The sequence below is a fragment of the Anopheles funestus genome, unplaced genomic scaffold (genome assembly GCF_943734845.2).
Source record: "Anopheles funestus unplaced genomic scaffold, idAnoFuneDA-416_04 scaffold_13_ctg1, whole genome shotgun sequence".
NCBI lineage: Eukaryota > Metazoa > Arthropoda > Insecta > Diptera > Culicidae > Anopheles > Anopheles funestus.
Window position 1 is genome coordinate 539,052 of NW_026045353.1, and position 15,549 is coordinate 554,600.

General features: G+C 47.9%; 1 long non-coding RNA gene across 1 annotated transcript in view; it reads right to left on the reverse strand.

The window, feature by feature from the left end:
• Positions 1-4,334: 4,334 nt before the first annotated feature.
• LOC125774501 (uncharacterized) overlaps positions 4,335-15,549 on the reverse strand; it is a 43,796-nt gene continuing 32,581 nt past the window's right edge. Inside the window, exon 3 of the long non-coding RNA XR_007420979.1 lies at positions 4,335-5,995. This is a non-coding gene — a long non-coding RNA (uncharacterized LOC125774501). The remainder of the gene's footprint in view (positions 5,996-15,549) is intronic.

Consider the following 15,549-nt stretch of genomic DNA (forward strand, 5'->3'; position numbering starts at 1 on the left):
CTGAGAGTGATCTGCGCCTATAGGACAACTTCGTACTCGGCGGCATGTGTAGTGGCTAATATGATGCCTATTTGCATCATCTTGGCAGAAGACTGTGAGTGTTCCGGAGGTAGCGGCATTATCGGAGCGAGAATGTCCAGGTCCTCCGCTAGGACTATATCCAGGGCGAAGTGGCAGGCAGAATGGGACCTCTCCACCAAAGGACGTTGGACACATGCACTAATCCCGAACTTAGCGGTATGGATTGATAGGAAGCATGGAGAAGTGAATTTCTTTGTGACCCAATTCCTTACTGGCCATGGGTGCTTCAGGAGTTACCTTCACAAGTACCAGCACACGAGTTCCTCGAGGTGCCCAGTATGCGTGACCGTAGATGAAACAGCCGAACACGTGCTCTTCCACTGCCCCAGATTTGTCGACGAACGGCATGAAGCCAGTGAAAAGTGTGGTTCAACAATCAACAAAGGCAACCTGGTCGAGCTAATGATCGAGGACTGCAGAAAGTGGGATGCCGTGGCATTAGCTATGCGATTGATCGCCACAAAACTTCAGCACGCCTGGAGGGTGGACCAAAGACTTGGCCGAGTGTGAAGGGAGTTACGTGTGATGTGTTTTGCTTCATGTGCTTTATGTGTCAGTGTGTGTTTGAGTGTCGGTGAGTACTTGTGGATATTGCAAGTCTGAACTGAACCCTGAATGTACGTCTCGTCCCGTTGAATAGTCTATGGTGTTAAGTAAAGGTGTGGACTAAGTCCATTGTAGAGCCCCACCCGTGAAGTTATACCGCGAGGTGATCCCGTGGGTGGTGGCAGCAACACTACGTGGCCAAGGAGAGTTTTTTTACTGGGTAAAAATCCCATGTCACCGTTGGTGGTGTCTAAGAAGATTTTATCTCTCCTTGGAAAAAAAAAACCTTAGCCAAGACACATTAGCCAAGACACCTTACCCAAGACACCTTAGCCAAGACAACTTAGCCAAGACACCTTAGCCAAGACACCTTAGCCAAGACACCTTAGCCAAGACACCTTACCCAAGACACATTAGCCAAGACACCTTAGCCAAGACACCTTTGCCGAGACACATTAGCCAAGACACCTTAGCCAAGACACCTTAGCCGAGACACCTTAGCCAAGACACATTAGCCAAGACACCTTAGCCGAGACACATTAGTCGAGACACATTAGCCAAGACACCTTAGCCAAGACACCTTAGCCAAGACACCTTAGCCAAGACACTTTAGCCGAGACACATTAGCCAAGACACATTAGCCAAGACACCTTAGCCAAGACACATTAGCCAAGACACTTTAGCCGAGACACATTAGCCAAGACACCTTAGCCAAGACACCTTAGCCAAGACACTTTAGCCGAGACACAATAGCCAAGACACCTTAGCCAAGACACCTTAGCCAAGACACTTTAGCCGAGACACATTAGCCAAGACACCTTAGCCAAGACACCTTAGCCAAGACACATTAGCCAAGACACCTTAGCCAAGACACATTAGCCAAGACACATAAGCCAAGACACCTTAGCCAAGACACATTAGCCAAGACACCTTAGCCAAGACACCTTAGCCAAGACACCTTAGCCAAGACACCTTAGCCAAGACACCTTAGCCAAGACACCTTAGCCAAGACACATTAGAAAAGACACCTTAGCCAAGACACATTAGCCAAGACACCTTAGCCAAGACACCTTAGCCAAGACACCTTAGCCAAGACACATTAGCCATGACACATTAGCCAAGACACCTTAGCCAAGACACCTTAGCCAAGACACCTTAGCCAAGACACATTAGCCAAGACACATAAGCCAAGACACCTTAGCCAAGACACATTAGCCAAGACACCTTAGCCAAGACACCTTAGCCAAGACACCTTAGCCAAGACACATAAGCCAAGACACATAAGCCAAGACACCTTAGCCAAGACACCTTAGCCAAGACACCTTAGCCAAGACACCTTACCCAAGACACATTAGCCAAGACACCTTAGCCAAGACACCTTTGCCGAGACACATTAGCCAAGACACCTTAGCCAAGACACCTTAGCCGAGACACCTTAGCCAAGACACATTAGCCAAGACACCTTAGCCGAGACACATTAGTCGAGACACATTAGCCAAGACACCTTAGCCAAGACACCTTAGCCAAGACACCTTAGCCAAGACACCTTAGCCAAGACACCTTAGCCAAGACACATTAGCCAAGACACATTAGCCAAGACACCTTAGCCAAGACACCTTAGCCAAGACACCTTAGCCGAGACACATTAGTCGAAACACATTATCCAAGACACATTAGCCAAGACACCTTAGCCAAGACACATTAGCAAAGACACTTTAGCCGAGACACATTAGCCAAGACACCTTAGCCAAGACACCTTAGCCAAGACACCTTAGCCAAGACACCTTAGCCAAGACACCTTAGCCAAGACACCTTAGCCAAGACACCTTAGCCAAGACACCTTAGCCAAGACACCTTAGCCAAGACACATTAGCCAAGACACCTTAGCCAAGACACATTAGCCAAGACACCTTAGCCAAGACACCTTAGCCAAGACACCTTAGCCAAGACACCTTAGCCAAGACACCTTAGCCAAGACACCTTAGCCAAGACACCTTAGCCAAGACACATTAGCCAAGACACCTTAGCCAAGACACCTTAGCCAAGACACATTAGCCAAGACACCTTAGCCAAGACACCTTAGCCAAGACACCTTAGCCAAGACACCTTAGCCAAGACACCTTAGCCAAGACACCTTAGCCAAGACACATTAGCCAAGACACTTTAGCCGAAACACATTAGCCAAGACACCTTAGCCGAGACACATTAGCCAAGACACCTAAGCCAAGACACTTTAGCCAAGACACCTTAGCCGAGACACATTAGCCAAGACACCTTAGCCAAGACACCTTAGCACAGACACCTTAGCCAAGACACCTTACCCAAGACACATTAGCCAAGACACCTTAGCCAAGACACCTTTGCCGAGACACATTAGCCAAGACACCTTAGCCAAGACACTTTAGCCAAGACACCTTAGCCAAGACACCTTAGCCAAGACACTTTAGCCAAGACACCTTAGCCAAGACACCTTAGCCAAGACACCTTAGCCAAGACACATTAGCCAAGACACTTTAGCCGAGACACATTAGCCAAGACACATTAGCCAAGACACATTAGCCAAGACACCTTAGCCAAGACACCTTAGCCAAGACACCTTAGCCAAGACACATTAGCCAAGACACCTTAGCCAAGACACATTAGCCAAGACACCTTAGCCAAGACACCTTAGCCGAGACACATTAGCCAAGACACCTAAGCCAAGACACTTTAGCCAAGACACCTTAGCCGAGACACATTAGCCAAGACACCTTAGCCAAGACACCTTAGCACAGACACCTTAGCCAAGACACCTTACCCAAGACACATTAGCCAAGACACCTTAGCCAAGACACCTTTGCCGAGACACATTAGCCAAGACACCTTAGCCAAGACACCTTAGCCAAGACACTTTAGCCGAGACACATTAGCCAAGACACCTTAGCCAAGACACATTAGCCATGACACATTAGCCAAGACACCTTAGCCAAGACACCTTAGCCAAGACACTTTAGCCGAGACACAATAGCTAAGACACCTTAGCCAAGACACCTTAGCCAAGACACCTTAGCCAAGACACCTTAGCCAAGACACCTTAGCCGAGACACATTAGCCAAGACACCTTAGCCAAGACACCTTAGCCAAGACACTCTAGCCGAGACACATTAGCCAAGACACCTTAGCCAAGACACCTTAGCCGAGACACATTAGCCAAGACACCTTAGCCAAGACACCTTAGCCAAGACACCTTAGCCGAGACACATTAGCCAAGACACCTTAGCCAAGACACCTTAGCCAAGACACCTTAGCCGAGACACATTAGCCAAGACACCTTAGCCAAGACACCTTAGCCAAGACACCTTAGCCAAGACACATTAGCCAAGACACATTAGCCAAGACACATTAGCCAAGACACCTTAGCCAAGACACTTTAGCCAAGACACCTTAGCCAAGACACCTTAGCCAAGACACCTTAGCCAAGACACCTTAGCCAAGACACATTAGCCAAGACACTTTAGCCGAAACACATTAGCCAAGACACATTAGCCAAGACACATTAGCCAAGACACCTTAGCCAAGACACCTTAGCCAAGACACCTTAGCCAAGACACATTAGCCAAGACACCTTAGCCAAGACACTTTAGCCAAGACACCTTAGCCAAGACACCTTAGCCGAGACACATTAGCCAAGACACCTAAGCCAAGACACTTTAGCCAAGACACCTTAGCCGAGACACATTAGCCAAGACATCTTAGCCGAGACACATTAGCCAAGACACCTTAGCCAAGACACCTTAGCCAAGACACCTTAGCCAAGACACATAAGCCAAGACACCTTAGCCAAGACACATTAGCCAAGACACCTTAGCCAAGACACATTAGCCAAGACACCTTAGCAAAGACACTTTAGCCAAGACACATTAGCCAAGACACCTTAGCCAAGACAACTTAGCCAAGACACATTAGCCAAGACACCTTAGCCAAGACACATTAGCCAAGACACCTTAGCCAAGACACCTTAGCCAAGACACCTTAGCCAAGACACCTTAGCCAAGACACTTTAGCCGAGACACATTAGCCAAGACACCTTAGCCAAGACACCTTAGCCGAGACACATTAGCCAAGACACCTTAGCCAAGACACCTTAGCCAAGACACCTTAGCCGAGACACATTAGCCAAGACACCTTAGCCAAGACATCTTAGCCAAGACACCTTAGCCAAGACACCTTAGCCGAGACACATTAGCCAAGACACCTTAGCCAAGACACCTTAGCCAAGACACCTTAGCCAAGACACCTTAGCCAAGACACATTAGCCAAGACACCTTAGCCAAGACACATTAGCCAAGACACCTTAGCCAAGACACATTAGCCAAGACACATTAGCCAAGACACCTCAGCCAAGACACCTTAGCCAAGACGCATTAGCCGAGACACATTAGCCAAGACACCTTAGCCAAGACACCTTAGCCAAGACACCTTAGCCAAGACACCTTAGCCGAGACACATTAGCCAAGACACCTTAGCCAAGACACCTTAGCCAAGACACCTTAGCCGAGACACATTAGCCAAGACACCTTAGCCAAGACATCTTAGCCAAGACACCTTAGCCAAGACACCTTAGCCGAGACACATTAGCCAAGACACCTTAGCCAAGACACCTTAGCCAAGACACCTTAGCCAAGACACCTTAGCCAAGACACATTAGCCAAGACACCTTAGCCAAGACACATTAGCCAAGACACCTTAGCCAAGACACATTAGCCAAGACACATTAGCCAAGACACCTTAGCCAAGACACATTAGCCAAGACACATTAGCCGAGACACATTAGCCAAGACACCTTAGCCAAGACACCTTAGCCAAGACACCTTAGCCAAGACACCTTAGCCAAGACACCTTAGCCAAGACACCTTAGCCAAGACACAATAGCCAAGACACCTTAGCCAAGACACATTAGCCAAGACACATTAGCCAAGACACATTAGCAAAGACACTTTAGCCAAGACACATTAGCCAAGACACCTTAGCCAAGACAACTTAGCCAAGACACATTAGTAAAGACACCTTAGCCAAGACACATTAGCCAAGACACATTAGCCGAGACACATTAGCCAAGACACCTTAGCCAAGACACCTTAGCCAAGACACCTTAGCCAAGACACCTTAGCCAAGACACCTTAGCCAAGACACATTAGCCAAGACACTTTAGCCGAGACACATTAGCCAAGACACATTAGCCAAGACACATTAGCCAAGACACCTTAGCCAAGACACCTTAGCCAAGACACCTTAGCCAAGACACATTAGCCAAGACACCTTAGCCAAGACACATTAGCCAAGACACATTAGCCGAGACACATTAACCAAGACACCTTAGCCAAGACACCTTAGCCAAGACACCTTAGCCAAGACACCTTAGCCAAGACACCTTAGCCAAGACACCTTAGCCAAGACACATTAGCCAAGACACCTTAGCCAAGACACATTAGCCAAGACACCTTAGCCAAGACACCTTAGCCGAGACACATTAGCCAAGACACCTAAGCCAAGACACTTTAGCCAAGACACATTAGCCAAGACACCTTAGCCAAGACACCTTAGCCAAGACACATTAGCCAAGACACATTAGCCAAGACTCCTCAGCCAAGACACCTTAGCCAAGACGCATTAGCCGAGACACATTAGCCAAGACACCTTAGCCAAGACACCTTAGCCAAGACACCTTAGCCAAGACACCTTAGCCAAGACACCTTAGCCAAGACACATTAGCCAAGACACCTTAGCCAAGACACCTTAGCCAAGACACATTAGCCAAGACACTTTAGCCGAGACACTTTAGCCAAGACACCTTAGCCGAGACACATTAGCCAAGACACCTTAGCCGAGACACATTAGCCAAGACACCTTAGCCAAGACACCTTAGCCAAGACACCTTAGCCAAGACTCATTAGCCAAGACACCTTAGCCAAGACACCTTAGCCAAGACACCTTAGCCGAGACACATTAGCCAAGACACCTAAGCCAAGACACTTTAGCCAAGACACATAAGCCAAGACACCTTAGCCAAGACACCTTAGCCAAGACACATTAGCCAAGACACATTAGCCAAGACACCTTAGCCAAGACACTTTAGCCGAGACACTTTAGCCAAGACACATTAGCCAAGACACCTTAGCCAAGACACCTTAGCCAAGACACCTTAGCCAAGACACCTTAGCCAAGACACCTTAGCCAAGACACATTAGCCAAGACACCTTAGCCAAGACACCTTAGCCAAGACACATTAGCCAAGACACTTTAGCCGAGACACTTTAGCCAAGACACTTTAGCCAAGACACCTTAGCCAAGACACCTTAGCCAAGACACATTAGCCAAGACACCTTAGCCAAGACACCTTAGCCAAGACACCTTAGCCGAGACACATTAGCCAAGACACCTAAGCCAAGACACTTTAGCCAAGACACATAAGCCAAGACACCTTAGCCAAGACACCTTAGCCAAGACACATTAGCCAAGACACATTAGCCAAGACACCTTAGCCAAGACACTTTAGCCGAGACACTTTAGCCAAGACACATTAGCCAAGACACCTTAGCCAAGACACCTTAGCCAAGACACCTTAGCCAAGACACCTTAGCCAAGACACCTTAGCCAAGACACATTAGCCAAGACACCTTAGCCAAGACACATTAGCCAAGACACCTTAGCCAAGACACCTTAGCCAAGACACCTAAGCCAAGACACTTTAGCCAAGACACATTAGCCAAGACACCTTAGCCAAGACACCTTAGCCAAGACACCTTAGCCAAGACACCTTAGCCAAGACACATTAGCCAAGACACCTTAGCCAAGACACCTTAGCCAAGACACATTAGCCAAGACACCTTAGCCAAGACACATTAGCCAAGACACATTAGCCAAGACTCCTCAGCCAAGACACCTTAGCCAAGACACATTAGCCGAGACACATTAGCCAAGACACCTTAGCCAAGACACCTTAGCCAAGACACATTAGCCAAGACACCTTAGCCAAGACACCTTAGCCAAGACACATTAGCCAAGACACCTTAGCCAAGACACCTTAGCCAAGACACATTAGCCAAGACACTTTAGCCGAGACACTTTAGCCAAGACACCTTAGCCGAGACACATTAGCCAAGACACCTTAGCCGAGACACATTAGCCAAGACACCTTAGCCAAGACAACTTAGCCAAGACACCTTAGCCAAGACACATTAGCCAAGACACCTTAGCCAAGACACCTTAGCCAAGACACCTTAGCCGAGACACATTAGCCAAGACACCTAAGCCAAGACACTTTAGCCAAGACACATAAGCCAAGACACCTTAGCCAAGACACCTTAGCCAAGACACATTAGCCAAGACACATTAGCCAAGACACCTTAGCCAAGACACTTTAGCCGAGACACTTTAGCCAAGACACATTAGCCAAGACACCTTAGCCAAGACACCTTAGCCAAGACACCTTAGCCAAGACACCTTAGCCAAGACACATTAGCCAAGACACCTTAGCCAAGACACCTTAGCCAAGACACATTAGCCAAGACACCTTAGCCGAGACACATTAGCCAAGACACATTAGCCAAGACACCTTAGCCAAGACACTTTAGCCAAGACACATTAGCCAAGACACCTTAGCCAAGACACCTTAGCCAAGACACCTTAGCCGAGACACATTAGCCAAGACACCTAAGCCAAGACACTTTAGCCAAGACACATAAGCCAAGACACCTTAGCCAAGACACCTTAGCCAAGACACATTAGCCAAGACACATTAGCCAAGACACCTTAGCCAAGACACCTTAGCCGAGACACTTTAGCCAAGACACATTAGCCAAGACACCTTAGCCAAGACACCTTAGCCAAGACACCTTAGCCAAGACACCTTAGCCAAGACACCTTAGCCAAGACACCTTAGCCAAGACACATTAACCAAGACACCTTAGCCAAGACACCTTAGCCAAGACACCTTAGCCGAGACACATTAGCCAAGACACATTAGCCAAGACACCTTAGCCAAGACACCTTAGCCAAGACACATTAGCCAAGACACATTAGCCAAGACACCTTAGCCAAGACACTTTAGCCGAGACACTTTAGCCAAGACACATTAGCCAAGACACCTTAGCCAAGACACCTTAGCCAAGACACCTTAGCCAAGACACCTTAGCCAAGACACCTTAGCCAAGACACATTAGCCAAGACACCTTAGCCAAGACACATTAGCCAAGACACCTTAGCCAAGACACCTTAGCCGAGACACATTAGCCAAGACACCTAAGCCAAGACACTTTAGCCAAGACACATTAGCCAAGACACCTTAGCCAAGACACCTTAGCCAAGACACCTTAGCCAAGACACATTAGCCAAGACACCTTAGCCAAGACACCTTAGCCAAGACACCTTAGCCAAGACACATTAGCCAAGACACCTTAGCCAAGACACCTTAGCCAAGACACATTAGCCAAGACACCTTAGCCAAGACACCTTAGCCAAGACACCTTAGCCGAGACACATTAGCCAAGACACCTAAGCCAAGACACTTTAGCCAAGACACCTTAGCCAAGACACATTAGCCAAGACACATTAGCCAAGACACCTTAGCCAAGACACTTTAGCCGAGACACTTTAGCCAAGACACATTAGCCAAGACACCTTAGCCAAGACACCTTAGCCAAGACACCTTAGCCAAGACACCTTAGCCAAGACACCTTAGCCAAGACACATTAGCCAAGACACCTTAGCCAAGACACATTAGCCAAGACACCTTAGCCAAGACACCTTAGCCGAGACACATTAGCCAAGACACCTAAGCCAAGACACTTTAGCCAAGACACATTAGCCAAGACACCTTAGCCAAGACACCTTAGCCAAGACACCTTAGCCAAGACACATTAGCCAAGACACCTTAGCCAAGACACCTTAGCCAAGACACCTTAGCCAAGACACATTAGCCAAGACACCTTAGCCAAGACACCTTAGCCAAGACACATTAGCCAAGACACCTTAGCCAAGACACCTTAGCCAAGACACCTTAGCCGAGACACATTAGCCAAGACACCTAAGCCAAGACACTTTAGCCAAGACACATAAGCCAAGACACCTTAGCCAAGACACCTTAGCCAAGACACATTAGCCAAGACACATTAGCCAAGACACCTTAGCCAAGACACTTTAGCCGAGACACTTTAGCCAAGACACATTAGCCAAGACACCTTAGCCAAGACACCTTAGCCAAGACACCTTAGCCAAGACACTTTAGCCGAGACACATAAGCCAAGACACATTAGCCAAGACACCTTAGCCAAGACACCTTAGCCAAGACACCTTAGCCAAGACACCTTAGCCAAGACACCTTAGCCAAGACACATTAGCCAAGACACCTTAGCCAAGACACCTTAGCCAAGACACATTAGCCAAGACACCTTAGCCGAGACACATTAGCCAAGACACATTAGCCAAGACACCTTAGCCAAGACACCTTAGCCAAGACACATTAGCCAAGACACCTTAGCCAAGACACCTTAGCCAAGACACCTTAGCCGAGACACATTAGCCAAGACACCTAAGCCAAGACACTTAAGCCAAGACACATAAGCCAAGACACCTTAGCCAAGACACCTTAGCCAAGACACATTAGCCAAGACACATTAGCCAAGACACCTTAGCCAAGACACTTTAGCCGAGACACCTTAGCCAAGACACATTAGCCAAGACACCTTAGCCAAGACACCTTAGCCAAGACACCTTAGCCAAGACACCTTAGCCAAGACACCTTAGCCAAGACACATTAGCCAAGACACCTTAGCCAAGACACCTTAGCCAAGACACCTTAGCCAAGACACCTTAGCCGAGACACATTAGCCAAGACACCTTAGCCAAGACACTTTAGCCAAGACACATTAGCCAAGACACCTTAGCCAAGACACCTAAGCCAAGACACCTTAGCCAAGACACCTTAGCCAAGACACATTAGCCAAGACACCTTAGCCAAGACACCTTAGCCAAGACACCTTAGCCGAGACACTTTAGCCAAGACACATTAGCCAAGACACCTTAGCCAAGACACCTTAGCCAAGACACCTTAGCCAAGACACCTTAGCCAAGACACCTTAGCCAAGACACATTAGCCAAGACACCTTAGCCAAGACACCTTAGCCAAGACACATTAGCCAAGACACCTTAGCCGAGACACATTAGCCAAGACACATTAGCCAAGACACCTTAGCCAAGACACCTTAGCCAAGACACATTAGCCAAGACACCTTAGCCAAGACACCTTAGCCAAGACACCTTAGCCGAGACACATTAGCCAAGACACCTAAGCCAAGACACCTTAGCCAAGACACCTTAGCCAAGACACCTTAGCCAAGACACCTTAGCCAAGACACCTTAGCCAAGACACATTAGCCAAGACACCTTAGCCAAGACACCTTAGCCAAGACACATTAGCCAAGACACCTTAGCCGAGACACATTAGCCAAGACACATTAGCCAAGACACCTTAGCCAAGACACCTTAGCCAAGACACATTAGCCAAGACACCTTAGCCAAGACACCTTAGCCAAGACACATTAGCCAAGACACCTTAGCCAAGACACCTTAGCCAAGACACCTTAGCCAAGACACCTTAGCCAAGACACCTTAGCCAAGACACATTAGCCAAGACACCTTAGCCAAGACACCTTAGCCAAGACACATTAGCCAAGACACCTTAGCCAAGACACCTTAGCCAAGACTCCTCAGCCAAGACACCTTAGCCAAGACACATTAGCCGAGACACATTAGCCAAGACACCTTAGCCAAGACACCTTAGCCAAGACACATTAGCCAAGACACCTTAGCCAAGACACCTTAGCCAAGACACATTAGCCAAGACACTTTAGCCGAGACACTTTAGCCAAGACATCTTAGCCGAGACACATTAGCCAAGACACCTTAGCCGAGACACATTAGCCAAGACACCTTAGCCAAGACACCTTAGCCAAGACACCTTAGCCAAGACACATTAGCCAAGACACCTTAGCCAAGACACCTTAGCCAAGACACCTTAGCCGAGACACATTAGCCAAGACACCTAAGCCAAGACACTTTAGCCAAGACACATAAGCCAAGACACCTTAGCCAAGACACCTTAGCCAAGACACATTAGCCAAGACACATTAGCCAAGACACCTTAGCCAAGACACTTTCGCCGAGACACTTTAGCCAAGACACATTAGCCAAGACACCTTAGCCAAGACACCTTAGCCAAGACACCTTAGCCAAGACACCTTAGCCAAGACACCTTAGCCAAGACACATTAGCCAAGACACCTTAGCCAAGACACCTTAGCCAAGACACATTAGCCAAGACACCTTAGCCGAGACACATTAGCCAAGACACATTAGCCAAGACACCTTAGCCAAGACACCTTAGCCAAGACACATTAGCCAAGACACCTTAGCCAAGACACATTAGCCAAGACACCTTAGCCGAGACACATTAGCCAAGACACCTAAGCCAAGACACTTTAGCCAAGACACATAAGCCAAGACACCTTAGCCAAGACACCTTAGCCAAGACACATTAGCCAAGACACATTAGCCAAGACACCTTAGCCAAGACACTTTAGCCGAGACACTTTAGCCAAGACACATTAGCCAAGACACCTTAGCCAAGACACCTTAGCCAAGACACCTTAGCCAAGACACCTTAGCCAAGACACCTTAGCCAAGACACATTAGCCAAGCCACCTTAGCCAAGACACATTAGCCAAGACACCTTAGCCAAGACACCTTAGCCGAGACACATTAGCCAAGACACCTAAGCCAAGACACTTTAGCCAAGACACATTAGCCAAGACACCTTAGCCAAGACACCTTAGCCAAGACACCTTAGCCAAGACACATTAGCCAAGACACCTTAGCCAAGACACCTTAGCCAAGACACCTTAGCCAAGACACCTTAGCCAAGACACCTTAGCCAAGACACCTTAGCCGAGACACATTAGCCAAGACACCTAAGCCAAGACACTTTAGCCAAGACACATAAGCCAAGACACCTTAGCCAAGACACCTTAGCCAAGACACATTAGCCAAGACACATTAGCCAAGACACCTTAGCCAAGACACATTAGCCAAGACACATTAGCCAAGACACCTTAGCCAAGACACCTTAGCCAAAACACATTAGCCAAGACACTTTAGCCGAGACACATTAGCCAAGACACCTTAGCCAAGACACCTTAGCCAAGACACCTTAGCCAAGACACCTTAGCCAAGACACCTTAGCCAAGACACATTAGCCAAGACACCTTAGCCAAGACACCTTAGCCAAGACACCTTAGCCAAGACACCTTAGCCAAGACACCTTAGCCAAGACACCTTAGCCAAGACACATTAGCCAAGACACCTTAGCCGAGACACATTAGCCAAGACACCTTAGCCAAGACACCTTAGCCAAGACACCTTAGCCAAGACAACATAGCCAAGACACCTTAGCCAAGACACCTTAGCCAAGACACCTTAGCCGAGACACATTAGCCAAGACACCTTAGCCAAGACACCTTAGCCGAGACACATTAGCCAAGACACATTAGCCAAGACACATTAGCCAAGACACCTTAGCCGAGACACATTAGCCAAGACACCTTAGCCAAGACACCTTAGCCAAGACACCTTAGCCAAGACAACATAGCCAAGACACCTTAGCCAAGACACCTTAGCCAAGACACCTTAGCCGAGACACATTAGCCAAGACACCTTAGCCAAGACACCTTAGCCAAGACACATTAGCCAAGACACCTTAGCCAAGACACCTTAGCCAAGACACCTTAGCCAAGACAACTTAGCCAAGACACCTTAGCCAAGACACCTTAGCCAAGACACCTTAGCCGAGACACATTAGCCAAGACACCTTAGCCAAGACACCTTAGCCGAGACACATTAGCCAAGACACCTTAGCCAAGACACATTAGCCAAGACACCTTAGCCGAGACACATTAGCCAAGACACCTTAGCCAAGACACCTTAGCCAAGACACATTAGCCAAGACACCTTAGCCAAGACACCTTAGCCAAGACACATTAGCCAAGACACCTTAGCCAAGACACCTTAGCCAAGACACCTTAGCCAAGACACATTAGCCAAGACACATTAGCCAAGACACATTAGCCAAGACACCTTAGCCAAGACACATTAGCCAAGACACATTAGCCGAGACACATTAGCCAAGACACCTTAGCCAAGACACCTTAGCCAAGACACCTTAGCCGAGACACATTAGCCAAGACACATTAGCCAAGACACCTTAGCCAAGACACCTTAGCCAAGACACCTTAGCCAAGACACCTTAGCCAAGACACATTAGCCAAGACACGTTAGCCAAGACACCTTAGCCAAGACACCTTAGCCAAGACACCTTAGCCAAGACACCTTAGCCAAGACACCTTAGCCAAGACACCTTAGCCAAGACACCTTAGCCAAGACACATTAGTCAAGACACCTTAGCCGAGACACATTAGCCAAGACACCTTAGCCAAGACACCTTAGCCAAGACACCTTAGCCAAGACAACTTAGCCAAGACACCTTAGCCAAGACACCTTAGCCAAGACACCTTAGCCGAGACACATTAGCCGAGACACCTTAGCCAAGACACCTTAGCCAAGACACCTTAGCCGAGACACATTAGCCAAGACACATTAGCCAAGACACATTAGCCAAGACACCTTAGCCGAGACACATTAGCCAAGACACCTTAGCCAAGACACCTTACCCAAGACACCTTAGCCAAGTCACATTAGCCAAGACACCTTAGCCAAGACACCTTAGCCAAGACACCTTAGCCAAGACACATTAGCCAAGACACCTTAGCCAAGACACCTTAGCCAAGACACCTTAGCCAAGACACCTTAGCCAAGACAACTTAGCCAAGACACCTTAGCCAAGACACCTTAGCCAAGACACCTTAGCCGAGACACATTAGCCAAGACACCTTAGCCAAGACACCTTAGCCAAGACACCTTAGCCGAGACACATTAGCCAAGACACCTTAGCCAAGACACATTAGCCAAGACACCTTAGCCGAGACACATTAGCCAAGACACCTTAGCCAAGACACCTTAGCCAAGACACCTTAGCCAAGACACATTAGCCAAGACACCTTAGCCAAGACACCTTAGCCGAGACACATTAGCCAAGACACCTTAGCTAAGACACCTTAGCCAAGACACCTTAGCCAAGACACATTAGCCAAGACACATTAGCCAAGACACATTAGCCAAGACACCTTAGCCAAGACACCTTAGCCAAGACACCTTAGCCAAGACACATTAGCCAAGACACCTTAGCCGAGACACATTAGCCAAGACACCTTAGCCAAGACACCTTAGCCAAGACACCTTAGCCGAGACACATTAGCCAAGACACATTAGCCAAGACACCTTAGCCAAGACACCTTAGCCAAGACACCTTAGCCAAGACACCTTAGCCAAGACACATTAGCCAAGACACATTAGCCAAGACACCTTAGCCAAGACACCTTAGCCAAGACACCTTAGCCAAGACACATTAGCCAAGACACCTTATCCAAAACACATTAGCCAAGACACCTTAGCTAAGACACCTTAGCCAAGACACATTAGCCAAGACACTTTAGCCAAGACACATTAGCCAAGACACATAAGCCGAGACACATTAGCCAAGACACATTAGCCAAGACACCTTAGCCAAGACACATTAGCCAAGACACCTTAGCCAAGACACATTAGCCAAGACACCTTAGCCAAGACACCTTAGCCAAGACACTTTAGCCGAGACACCTTAGCAAAGACACATTAGCCAAGACACCTTAGCCAAGACACCTTAGCCGAAACACATTAGCCAAGACACCTTAGCCAAGACACCTTAGCCGAGACACATTAGCCGAGACACATTAGC